Genomic DNA, 14,116 nt, shown 5'->3' on the forward strand with positions numbered 1-14,116 from the left:
CTGCTTTTGCTGTGCCCCCTGGAGAGTTGTGTCTTCATTGTCATTCATCTCAAGCTGTTTTTAATTTCTTCTTTGATCTCTTCATTGACCCAGTGGTAATATGGGTTTCAATCTCCTTGAGGTAGAGGGTCTTGCTTTCTTTTCATGGTTTATTTCTAGTTGGTGCCTTCATGACCAGAGAAGATAGTTGATATGATTTTGATTATACTGTGTCTGTTGATGTTTCGCTTGTGTTCCATTATTTGATAAATCTTGGAGAATGATCCTGTGCACTTGAGAAAAATGTTTAGTATGATTTTTTTGTGTCCAGTGTCCTATAGATGTCTGTTAAGTCCATGAGGGCTAGGTCTTTATTGAGGGGTCTCTTGTCCTTATTTTTTTTTTTTCTTGTTGATCCGCCTATTGATGAGATTAGGGCTTTGAAGTTTCAGACTATACATGTATTTTCTCTAATCTGTGTTTTCAAAGTTGATAATGATTGTCTGACATATTTTGTTGCTCCTTCATTTGGTGAGTATATTTTGATGATTGTTATATCATCCTAACTTGGAATTTGTTAACTATGTCACTCCATTCTCTTGCCTGTAGTGTATCTTTGGAGAAGTCTGATGTCAACCTGATTATTTTAGGTGGAGGTAGATTGCCCTCTTAATCATAATGTAATGGCCATCTTTGTCTCTTTTACTTTTTTAGTTGAAGTCTATTTATCTGACACAAGTATTGCTGTTCCTACTTTCCTTTTGATCCATTTGCTTGTAGGATTGTGTTCCAACTTTTTACTTTCAATATATGCTTATCCCTTGTTGTTAAATGTGTTTTCGTAGACAGCAAGAGGCTGGGTTCTGTTTTTAATCTAGCCTGTTACTCTGTCTTTTTATTGATGAGCTTACATTTACATTTAGAGTTAATATTGATACATTGGCATCTGTATTAGCTGCTTTGTTACCTTTTATGATTCTACTCCTTACCTTATTCTCTTCTTCCTATTCATTCCTATGTTGGTTTTGGCTTTAAGGTTTCTTAATATACTTTGGAAAGGGGGGTTAGTAGTAATGAATTTCTGGTGATTTTGTTTATCTGAGAATGTGTTTATTTTTCCTTCATAGAGGAAGGAGAACTTTGCTGGGTATGTTATTCTTGGTTGGAATTTGTTGACTTGGAGTTTAACTATGTCACTCCATTTTCTTCTTGCCTATAGTGTATCTTTGGAGAAGTTGTATGCCATCAATTTATTTCATTATCACCTTTTTGAATTCTTAATTAGATGGAGATATTCTTCTACGTCCATATTATTGGATTCTCAAGGTTAGCTTTTTGCCTGTGGTATACTGTTCCCAGAAAGTTCTGCTTGATCCACTGTAATTCTCTTCATTCCTATATTTAACCTTCTGTTTTGTTCTGTTCATAGTACCACTGGTACAGGTGGAAAGTCCTCTTCTGATTTCTCTTGCTCAGGTGTGGATGTGTCTGCTCAGTGTCTGAGCTGCTTTGGTGGGATACCTATCCAGATACTCTTGTGTTATGTTAGAATTTTTCTGAGCTGTGCTTTGCACCAGGGCCCTTTACTTTTCCATCCCCCACTGCATAGGATGGGATTGACATTTCAGCCTGTGGTGGTTCAGAATCTCATGTGCAATATTGCATCTGTAGACCCATGCTGAGGCCAAGTCCACTGTGATGTACCTGCAGTCTGGGTAGGATATATTTCTCATGATAGGTCCCTTGATGCATGTCTCAGAATAATATCAGGTCAAAAGAGAATAAGGAGAACAAAAGGGATGAGAGGAAAATGGAGGATGATATGGAATAGTAGAAGGAACAAAGGTGAGGTAGGAAAGAAGTAGCCAGATGGGGGGACAAAGGAAGGAGGAGGAAACAATGTAGCAGATGAGAAAATGGTGATGGTAATTTTGAAGGGCAGGAAAAAAAGAATCAAAAGAAAGGTATAGTAGAGAGGGACATGAATGATAACCAACTGACCAACCAACCAACATCCAGGTAGATGGGGGAAGAATTGCTTCTCCTCTGAGGGTTTCCAGTTAGCTAGTCATTGCTGTTTTAGTTTGGTCCACTGGGGACTGCCATAAGGCTGGGTAGGATAGTCTTCTGGGGGGGGGGCTGGGAGGGCAGTTAGATAAAAAGAAAAACAAAGCACAAAAGGGCATGTAATGAACTGTAGCTATGGGTGTAGAGTAATCTGCACATCTTCTGGGCCCATGAGGTAGTTGGGTGGTGATAGCGTTCCTGCAGCCTTCTACACCTGAGGGCTTGGAATACCAAGAGACCCCTCATGTAGGGAACAGCTCTATTAGGCTCCTCACATGTCCTTCCTGCTTAAGTGTGACCAACTGGTTAAATGGTCCCACCAGACTCCAGGATCAGGGGAGGGTAACTCCATAATAAAGGGGCCCACATCAAGCATTGTTTGTGGGGAGGCCCCTCTTGCCCACATTTTATTGTCCAGACCCCTTAGATGTCTCAGGATTCTCCTGGCTTCTTGTCTTCAAGTTTTCCTTCCTTCTAGATGTAGTGGGCCAGCTTTGTGGGTGGGAGAGAGGAGAAGGGTTCTGATGGTTTTCTTTCTTCCCGTCCCTCATCTTTTGAAATTATCTCAGCAGTCTGAGTGAATCACAGGTGCTATCCAGTCTGTTTAACGCATCCAGGACTTCCAGAATCTTACCATTATTTATCCTTATCAGATGTTTTTACGAGAGAATTTGACCCCAATACCCCTTTGCTGCAATATTGATGATGACACCACCTTGTTCCAGTTCTTAATGGGAAGAATTTCAGTTTTTTGCCCATTAAGAATTATGTTCCCTGTGGGTTTCTCATATGTAGCTTTTATGTTAAGATATATTCCTTTTCTCCCACATTTTAAAGGGCTTTCATCAGAAATGTATGTTGAGCTTTATTATATACTTTTTTGACATCTACTTATGTGATCATAAGGCTTTTATATTTCTTTTTGTTGATATGGTGAATTATATGAATTTATTTTCAGATGTTGAACCATCCTTGTGTCCCAGGAATAAATCACACTTGGTCATGGTACATATTCCTTTTGATGCATTGTTGGATTTGTTTTCTGAAATTTTATTGAGGATTTTGCATCCATGTTTATTAAGGAGATTGGTCTGTAGTTTTCTTTTGTATGTGTTGTATTTGCTTGGTTTTAGTATTAGTGTGATATTGCCCTAATGACTGTTTTCGGTAGTTTTCCTTTCTCAATATTTTTGAAGAGTTTTAGCAAGATAAAAATTAGTTCATCTCTGATTGTTAGGTAGAACTCACTAGTGAGAAAATAAGGTCCTGGGATTTTGGTTTTTGGGAGTGTTGTGATTACTGTTGCAGTGTGCTTGCTTGTAATTCATTAGCTCAAGTTTTCTATATCTTCTTTGTTCAGTTTTGGACATTGTATAATTCTAACAATCTGTCCTCCCTCCAGATATTGATTTTTTTTTTTTAGCATATAATTGTTCATAGAAATCTCTGATTATTCTCTGGATTTCTGCTGTTTCTATTGTAATGTCTCCTCTTTCATTTATGATCCTGTTGATCTGAGTTTTCTTCTTTGTGAACCTGGCTAGGGGTTTGTCTGTTTTTTCAAAGAACAAACATTTGGTTTCATCTACATTTTGGTTTGCCTTTTTTATTTCTATTTTACTTGTTTCTGCTTGAATTTTTATTATTTCCTTTCTTCTACTGGCTTTTGGCTTTTTTGTTGTTCTTTTTCTAGTTTCTCACGATGGGAGATTAGGTTGATTTTGGGGGTCCTTTCTTGTTTCTTGATGTGGGCCTATATTGCTATATACTTTCCTCTTATCACTGCTTTTGCTGTGTCACATATATTCTGAAAGGTTGTGTCCTCATTATTTTTCCAAGATATTTTAAAATTTCTTCTTTGATTTTCTAATTAATCTAGTGGTCTTTCTATAGTGTTCAGTCTCCACACAGTGGGTTGGGGGGATGGTTGTCTTCTTGCTTTCTTTTTTATATTTCACACTAGTTTGATACCTTTATTTTCAGAGAAGATACTTGGTATGTTTCAATCTTTATGTATTTGTTGATGTTTGTCTTGTGACCCATTTGTTCCTAGAGAATAGTCCATGTGCTTTTGAAGAAAATGTGTATTTGGTGTTTTGAGTGTGTTGTGTTCTATAGATGTCTTTTAGGCCAATGAGGTCTAGCTCTCTGGTGCTATTGTGTCCTTGTGTTGAAGTCTCGTACCTCATATGTATTTTCTTCAATGTATTTTTTTTCCAGCAATAATAGTAATTGTCTAATATATTTTGGTAGTCTCTCACTTGGTGAAGATATGTTGACAAGTGTTATGTCTCCCTGGTCTATCGTATCCTTGATTACTATATAGTCTTCATCTGTATCTCTGTCATTTTTTTTTTTTAGTCAGAGGTCTGTTTTATCTGATTTAAGTATGGTTGTTCTTGCCACATTTGGGGGGCCTTTTTCTTGTAGAATTGTTTTCCAACCCTTTACTTTTAATATATGTTTATCTTTAGAACTTAACTGTGTTTTCTAGAGGCAGCAAAAGATTGGAGTCAGTTTTCTAATCTAGCATGCTAATCTGTCTCTTTATTGGTGAGTTCAATCCATTAACTGATTATTGACATGTGGAAGTTTGTTATTGCCATTTTGTTCATCATTTTGTGGTTCTGTTCAATATGTCGTTCAGTTCTTCATGTTCATTCCTGTGTTGGTCTAAATTTTAAGGATTCTTGTAAAGTTATTGAAAACGGGGGGTAGTAATAGTGAATTTCTTAAGATTTACTGTCTGAGATCTTTATTTTTCCCTCATATAAGAAGGAGAGTTTTTCAGTATAAAATATTCTTGGCTGGCATATTTGCCTTACAATATTTTGACATGTCATTCCATTCTTTTCTTGCCTCTAGTGTTTCTTCTGGGAAGTCTGATGATAGATTAATAGGTTTTCCTCCATAAGATACCTACTTTTTCCTCCTCATAAGCTTCTTTTATTCTTTCTTTTGTATATTTACATTTATTTATTATGCATACAAAATTTATATTTATTTATTTATGCATACAAGAGCTGGGGTTAAGCCAAAAGTGTGGGGGTGAGAGGATTCACCAAAGATGAAGTGGAGCAGAACAGGTGAAGATACTGAAATACACTGCCAAAGGAAGCAGCAGGAGAGACAAGAGAGGTCTGCTGTGCCATGTGGGTTATTTCCCTGGCTGGAAATAGCTTGATAGTACTGAGACTTTTGCTCCTCCACTACCAGGTAGGCCCACATCAAGAAACAGGAAAAAGGGCTTCCCTGGTCGCACAGGTGTTAAAGTCTCAAAACTATCGAACTATTTCCAGCCACTGCGGCATGAGTTTAACTCCCAGCCATGAAGCCACCTTTTCTGCCTTTACGATGACAAGCTTGAACTCTTTTTCTGTTAGGAGAAATAGGTTTTCAATGTCTTTGTAGTTAGGTTCCAGAAATTTGTTCTTTCTGCAGTATAGGATTTAGGACTTCTGTGGCCATTCATTGTCTTATTTTGACTCCTCTTTGTTTTCAGGGTCTTACTGCTATGGGTTTGTCTTTCAGCTTGATGTGGCTGCACCCCCTACTAGGGGCTAGGGCTATGTACCCAAGGACATCTGGGGCTCTCTGTGGGCAGGTAGGGTTATTTATAGCCTGTCATCTGTTCTAAGTCCTGCAGTGTTAGTAGGTGGGCCTAGGGGCACTTACCAGCTGATGTCTGGGCTGTCTGTTGGAAGGCAGGGCCTTGTGCGGCCTAGTTTGGAAGTTGTGCTGCATCCCGCAACACTGGTGGTTGGGCCCCAGAAACCATTGTATTTCAGTTCACAGTATAGCACAGTGTCTGGAAAGGTGGTTATTTTATTCATGCTAAAACTTTGACTTTATTTTATTCATGCTAAAACTTTGACTTTTAATGAGTTTATTGCATGTCCAATGTACTAAATATAGTTTCCAAAAGAATGGAGAGATCACTAGTGTTATTCAGCTATGAACCAATGCATTTGGCATGGATTCTGAGATTTGGATTGTTCCTCCTGATTGCACATTTACATCTGTTCTGGTGTTCACCTTTCAGTTCCAGGAGATGTAGAATACTTGGTGGTTAGTATTCATCTCTTAGATAGCACAACTATTTGCTGTTTGGGAGTTTATGTAGAAGTAAGAACCAGAAATTGATTAGCAAGAATTACATAAAGACTGGAGGCCACATAGTTTTCCATAAATTCTTGGTGCAATGCTTTTCTACAACTAATACTACCTATTATTAGTTTAAATCTTAATTCACCCTTCCTTTCCCTTAAAGGAGTTTATTCTGTTTGCCTGTCATTAACTGAGTTAATGACATTTTCACAAATGATCTGGAACTTTTAAAGTAGAATTCTTATATACACTTACTGTGTGATGCGTATCTAAAAGTTTAAATTCACTTTTAAGTTAGCCATTCTACTTCTGGAATAACATACTAACATTTTAGTCTCTTTGCTTTTCTCTAACTTCTGATTTGACTAGTTAAAAAAATAAAATGACTTGGTATTTCTTGACTGCATTATTTAACTAGGTCATCAGTTTTTACTTTACCTTGCACTAAGACAACAGAAGAATACCTGATTGTTGATTGGTCTCCTTGTCAGGCTATTTGCTTGTCTTCCGATCTAATCTAATTTACAGCAATCCTTGGACCTTTAAACTCAGTTATATTAGTTATATTAACTAGTTTGTCATCATCTTCCTTGAAGTTCAATCTCACCTAAACAGTTTTTAAAAATTTTGATAAATGAGTTTAAAGTAACATCTTTAAAGATATCTTTGTCTTCAAGAAGATTACATGCCTCATTTTAAGAGTTGTTTCTTTAAAATTCTAGTTATCTTTTCTAGAATGAAAATGAACATGTTTTAACATTATTTCAAAACCTGAAAGTTGTTATATACAATTATAACAGAAATTTTCGCAGCAGCTAAATCTGTGATTTAAAAACATTTAGCAATTTAAATTGTTACTTAATTGAATTTTATTTCTAAAAATTAGCTTTTCTTTCTTTGTCATTTTAGAGGAACTTTGCAAACTAAATTAGAACTTGATTTTTGTTCATCTTTTTAATGTTGGTATTTCCTATTCCATCTTTATTTTGTGATGACATATGTATTGCATTTCACAATAGTCTCTATGTTGACTTTCAGGGTTTATGTAGGTGTGCACATATGCACATGTCTGTGTACATGCATGCATGCAGTTGCCTTTGGATAGTGGATGTGGGTTGAGGGAAGAAACAAACTAACAAACAAAAAAAAAAGAAACAAAAAAATTTTTTATCCTCAGATTATTTACTAAATGTATTTTCTTTGGGGAAATAAATATTTAGTATTTAGACTTTAGGTTATTGTATTTTCCCAAGATACTTTAACTTGTATTTTGGTTTACCACTTATACTCTATCCTTACTTTTCTTCTCTGAGTCTCTTTATGATAGTTTAAGAGAATCCAGTCTATTGTTTTGCTCAAATTGCCAACCCAGTGGAAGCTATAGCCAGTGCACTAATGCCACACAGTGGGTAGGACTGTGGCTCCTAAAACATCTTTCATATGCTCATTTAAGTAAAATTGTTCCTTTGGTCTATATCTTGATGTTCTTATATTTATTTGTCTACTGCTTTATTAATGGATTACATTAGTTTTCAAAGTATTGCTAGTAATGTAACAATGTTCACATGTAATTTTATAGGCCCCATTATAATTGATCTAAAGTGGGAGATAAGGAAATAACATTTCTAAGTATTTCCTACACTGGAAATAGATGAAGAGAATCAATGTCTGTGTTTTTGTTAAGTTGGTGTTACCAAATAGATATGTATGTAAACCAGCAATATTGAAGAATAGGATGAAATGTCATTATTTATACTAATTTAATGTATGTTTAAGGAGGGAAACAGTGGGTAAGAAAACACTTATTAATAAATGGGTTTTCAACAATCAGTTTGCAGTTTCGAGGAAAAATACATTTAGACGTACATTTATACCAGATAAATTTGAATTGTATGTATAATTACATCACTGAAAATCTAGGAGATAAAAGGACTGAATACTCTATAGTTTATCTGAATTCTTTAAACAACCAGAAAACCGGGAAAAGAAAACAGCATAGAATAGACTGTATATGCTAATTTGTTTCATCATTAATTGTAGCTCTAGAGTATTATAAGGAAACATGCCTATTCTCTGTTTACAATCTGAAAATGTATCTCCTTTTTTTCATACCAACTAGAAATCTTTGCTTTCTATATTAGTAGAACAAAGAATGCAATTCTTTACCTAAAATTTTATTCTATAGATGCATTGAAAATTATACAGGAGCTCGTTGTGAAGAGGTTTTTCTCCCAAGCTCCAGCATCCAAAGTAAAAGTGACCTGTTTGTATCATTCCTGGCATTGGCTGTTCTTCTGGCAACACTTATTATTGGAGCCCTCTACTTCCTTTGCAGGTAACCAATATAGAAACATGCTTTGATAAGAAAAGGCAGTATTAGTCTACTAAGTAATTAATGTACCCTTTAGTTCTAAATATTTTTGTAGATAAGGCTTTCTGTTTTAGAGTTATCTAATACAGTTTTGCCACTAAATTAATAATCCATTTGAAAGGATACTAAGCAGTTCTCTTTTTTCCTTTGTTACTGTCATCATAAGTTACCTTAATTTCTCTAAATTAGTAACATTGACACACATTTATAATAAGACCAAAATACCTAAATGTTTTGGCTATGTCTTTTTAATATCTACTTAAAATGTCAAAGAAAAGAAACAAAGTATATAACATGGGTACATTAAGACTTATGGTTAACATCCAGGTCAACTCTTGATGGCTACTACATACTAGGCATTGTACTAAACATAAAGAATACAATTATGACTATTATATATATATATTTCTATATATATAATATGTATATTATTATAGTGTGGTTATTGATAAAGAGATTTGCATACTCTATATGTCCTGTAAAATCTAAACTGTTACTTACTACTTCAGGACTGAATTTCTTGGAATTTATGGAGTGCTGTAAAACTGGACTGGAGCTGAGTTCTGCATTTTAGGTTCTGGAGTGCTTAATTTATTTAAAAATGTAACTTCCAAGTTGGGACTCCCAAGAAGAAGAACCAGAAAGGGACCTGAAATAAAATAGTTCTCATCAACACAGTCATCAGAGGATTTTTAGTAGTATTTCTGTAAGAGGAACAATGTTTTATAGCTGTTAAGTGTAAATGTAAATATGTTTATTAATTAAAGGACTAGTGTTAGTAGCTACTGAAAATTCATTAGTGATACAAGAGAGATATGTCCTCAAACTTTTCAGAGACAAATTATCTTGGAGAAATAGACAAGTAAGCAGTCTATTTGGGACAAGTAGTAACTCATCAGAGTGATCAAAGGAAAAAACTATTAATATGAAGCAATGCTATTCACTGAGGTACTTTCATTTATTAATTTTGGTCTTCAACTTTTTCTGAAATTTGTGAAAATAAGTGAATATAGAATTTATTAAATTTAGGAGTTACCTGTCATCATAACTCTCATTATTATGTAATAGTTACTAAATTCACACCATGCTAGCAAATACTTGTAAAAAAGCAAATGAAGTGGAGTGTTATCATAAAAGAGATGCAATGCTATGAGAAGTTCACACTCTAAGAGAGGTAACATACACATAAAGTTCCTTTTCATAAAATCCCCATTTCTGAATTATACCATACAGTAACTAAAAATTGAAGAAAAATTGCTCTTACAAAATAGGCATTACATTTTATTCCAAAATGTTTAACTTAGTGTTTTATCTCATAATTTTAGTATGATTATTTCATATATGAAAATATAAATACAAGTATACTACTACATAGATTATATTTCCCAAAGACACTGCCCATGTCCTTCTGCATGTGACCTTTCCACTCACACAGCAACAGGTAGTTTTTATTTTCTTTAAATTCTTGAATAATGGGCAGGTATTGTGGCTGATTGACCATAGAATATTGTAGAAATTTAAAATATCTGTAATTCCACTTAAGGCTATGACCTGGCAGCTTCCACATTTGCCTCCCATAATTTGGGTAGTTTCTCACAAAACCAGCCACCATGTTGTGAGAAACTTAAATAACACAGAGAGCAAACCCCAGGTGATTCTTATGATTCTTATTATTACCTGCCAGTCAGTAGTTACCGCAGACAACCAGTTCACTTGAACCTGTATGTGATTGTCGAGTATAGTCACAGACTGTATTTTCCAGTTTTCTGCAACCACAGTGACCCCTAGCAAAAATACCCAGCAGCCAAACCACAGAAAATAAGAAGTAAATTGTTTTAATCCACTATATTTGGGTTGACTAGTTATGCAGTGGTGGATAACCAGAACAAACATCTTTGAAATTAGGTTTACTCTTCCCTTTAAATATGTTTGGAAAAATACAGAATGATGAGCAATCATTCTGTCATTCTTATTCTACCCTTTTAAATATTTTGCTAGTCTGATATGCTGTGGAAGGACCAAATGACTAACTTCTTCTTTAATTGCTATAGTTCTAGCTTGTAAAATATAATTTTCATCGGCCACTAATTGTATAACAAGTACTTTTTATAATATTAGCCAGGATATGCTAGTTTGAATACAGTGACTATTAACCCTAACAGTTTAGTGACTTAAGACTTTTCCATTCATATTATATAACTATTGTGCTTTGTCAAGCAGGTTTTGATAATTTTAATCACTTGATGCAAGGACTAAAGGAGCCTCCAGTCACCCTTTGTGATTTTGCATCCATATTTTGTGGATTTGCATCCTGAATTTGCAGACTGATGGGGTGGGAAAGATGCAAACTAATTCAGTCTGGAAGTGCCCCCATGTGGTTGACAGAGGCAAGTGCAAATTAATTCTTGAATCATGTTTATTCAAGCATCTCATAGTAAATAAAGCAATTGCCAAACATAGAAGAGGCATCATGAACTAGAACCTGCAGAAATAATCAATAATAAAGACATATATTCACAATCTACTTATTGGGAGAAATAGACATATAATTTAAGATATATATGTATAAAAAATGGAGGTCCTTATAAATAGGAGACTTTAAAAAGATCAAAACAGAACTCCCAATAAATAGAACATAATTATAATTTTAAAAAACCCTCAATACATGTCTCAGTTCAGTAACATTTAAAAACTTTAGTCTATGTTTTTGACAAAAGGTTAGATACAGTGAAAGACAATATTAATGAATTGGAAGGTAGACGAGAAGAAACTGCCTAGGAGGTAATTTTGTGATAAACATAAATGGAAATGATTACAGAGAGGTCAAGCAAAGTAAAAAAAAAAAAAAAAAAAAAAAAAAAAAAAATATATATATATATATATATACACACACACACAGGTACATATTATTTGGAATTTCAGAAGAGAGAATAGGGTAGAGACAATATTTGAAAAAGTAATGGCTGTGGTTTTTTTCAGAACTGATGATATCCCTCATAGATTCCAGAAGGTCAACAAATTTCAAGCATGATGAATAAAAATAAATTACATTTTGCTGTACTAGGGCACAGCCTAATAAAAGTGTAGAATACCAATCTCAAAAAGAAAATGAAAAAAAAAAAAATGCTTTAAAAAGTGAGAGAGAATCTTCAAGGCTGCAACAATTAAACTGATTTATAAGTGAGTCAAGCAAAACCAGGAGACAAAGCAAGGATATTTGCAGTATGCTCACAGAAATTAACCATCAAGCCAGATTTCTGTATTCATGAAAACATGTTTTAAGAGTGAGAGTAAGGCCCTCCCTGGTGGCGCAGCGGGTTGTGGCGCAGCGGGTTAAAGCGCAGCACTGAGAAGCTAAAGCCACTTCTGCATGAGTTCGATCCCCGCCTGCCCCGGAGGTGACCACATGGCGTGGCAGACCTCTCCTGACCCGCCCGCTGCTCCCCTCAGCAGTGTACTTCGTCGATCTGCCTGTTCTGCTCCCCACTCTGTCTCTGGCGAAGCCTTTCGCCGCGCCCTGAGCCTCTGGCTTGTACCCCAGTTCTGTATGCACAAATAAATAAATCTTTAAAAAAAAAAAAAGAGTGAGAGTAAAATGAAGATACTTTTATATGAACAAAACCTGGGAGTTTGCCCTCAGTTAAATCTCAGCCAAAGGAAATAAATTTTTTTGCATTTGTGAGATGCAAAAAAGAACAGAGAAAACCATTATGAGAATAAATCAAAACAAGTCTTGCATAATTTTTAACGATTTTGAAAAGAGCAATTAAAATACATGGTAGTAATGGGCAACAAGTTAATACAAGTTAACAGGATTGTGATGAATGTGGACCAAGGTTTTTGCATGGTAGGAGTATGAATATACACATTACACAGAGATCTTGATATGTCAAGAATGAATATTAAAATGTCTAGAATAGCATTGAAATATTAAATCAAAACACAAAATTTCAGACTAGAAGAAGGATAAACATAAACTAAAAAATGATCAATTGATTAAAAATAAAGGGCAAAAAGGACAGCCATAGGGAAGAAAGTGAACTTCCAAATATTTTAGTTTAAGCTCACTTTTCATTTTCCCATTTGCCTACTTTTTCCACTTGTCTGTTTCTTCTTTTACTGTTAGGAAAGGCCACCTTCCGAGGGCAAATCCAGTTCAGTATGATAACAGCCTGGTAGAGATAAGCAGTGCCCCTGTCCACCATGGTGAGTATATTCAAAATGCAATTTGAACCCCTAGATGAGATTGTTGTCACATGTAGGATTTGGATTTATCCAGAAAAGGTTGACCCTAGGAAATTTTTCTATGTCTTTTGTACTAAGTATTTATCCTTTGTCACATGAAGATTCCTTATTATCAGTATTTCACAAGTTACCTTTCCAAAGTAAAACCATGTTATCTTAATATATGCAGTAAAGTTATGTTACTGTGTGTTACACAAATGTGAGCAACTGTTTCAGAAGAAGTATTTTAAAGTGAGTTGGAGGAGGACTTTTACTGATGAGAATCGGCACATCTTTGGGAAAAATGTACACGAATTAACATAAAAGTTTCTTGAGATCTGATATTGGACAAAATGAAACAAAAGGGACTAAATTTACCTCAGGGGGAACAGATAAAAAAAAAGAACATAATACATGATTCAATGATTTTTCAGATATTGGACATCAGGAAAAAAAAGAATCATGATATATGAGAGATGAAAAATAGACAGATGAGCTGATAATTGTTTCATCGAGAGTGTCCAGACTGTCATATAGATAAGGGGTCCCTAGGCTGAGCCTGGCAAGCTCACTCAACAAAGATGAAACTGAGTCCAGAGATCTGCAGTTCAAGTATCCAGTTCAAGTATCCATACATATATAGAAGAAATATTCTTGAGGTTAGGGTAAAATCTCCGGAAAAAATATGACGTATTAGTACTCACAACAGTCAGGAGAAGTGCTTGTTCTTAATTGTGAGATTAAAGCCCTCATTTTTCATGGAGTGTTAGGTGGCATTAGAAGAGTGCTTCCTTACTAGCTGGGAATAGTTGGTCCTAGATTTAGCACTGCTTCTGTTCTGCCTAACAAATCTGAAAATCCAACACTGAAAAAAACCTAAATTGCTTCCACATAACTCATCCCAGATTGAAACTCAGTACTACCTCAAAAATCCAGACCCAATAAAATTGGCTTCTCACATTGGCCCAAATGTTAACAATTTGGCTTAAAATGTGCAAATCAATCAATTTTGTTAACAGAATGATAGACTGAAAACACATGGCCATCTCAAAGAGATACAACACAATAGGCCATTTATTTATGAAAAATTCTATAGTTAACATTATCAATGGAAAAATTGAAGACTTTTTCTCTAGGATAAAGACAACCTCACCAATTCCATTAAACATAGAACTGAAAGGGAAAAAATATTCAAAATTAGAAATGAAGTGTCCAGATACTTGCTATTTCTAGATGTATGTGGAAAACCACAAGCACTCAAAAAAAAAAAAAACTATTAAAATTAATGAATGAGGATGCCCTCCCTGGTGGTGCAGCGGGTTAAAGCACTGCACTAAGAAGCTAAAGCCACTTCCGCATGAGTTCGAT

The 14,116-nt window shown here is 35.0% G+C and overlaps 1 non-coding gene across 1 annotated transcript in view; it reads left to right on the forward strand.

Moving 5' to 3' along the window:
• The first annotated feature begins 8,344 nt into the window (after positions 1-8,344).
• The window catches only part of LOC101619239, a 33,029-nt gene continuing 27,257 nt past the window's right edge, over positions 8,345-14,116 (forward strand). The window contains exons 1-2 of the transcript XR_001145713.1: positions 8,345-8,488; positions 12,651-12,730. This is a non-coding gene — a transcript (uncharacterized LOC101619239). The remainder of the gene's footprint in view (positions 8,489-12,650; positions 12,731-14,116) is intronic.

The sequence above is a fragment of the Condylura cristata genome, unplaced genomic scaffold (assembly GCF_000260355.1).
Source record: "Condylura cristata isolate star-nosed mole 26May11 unplaced genomic scaffold, ConCri1.0 scaffold00023, whole genome shotgun sequence".
Classification (NCBI taxonomy): Eukaryota; Metazoa; Chordata; class Mammalia; order Eulipotyphla; family Talpidae; genus Condylura; species Condylura cristata.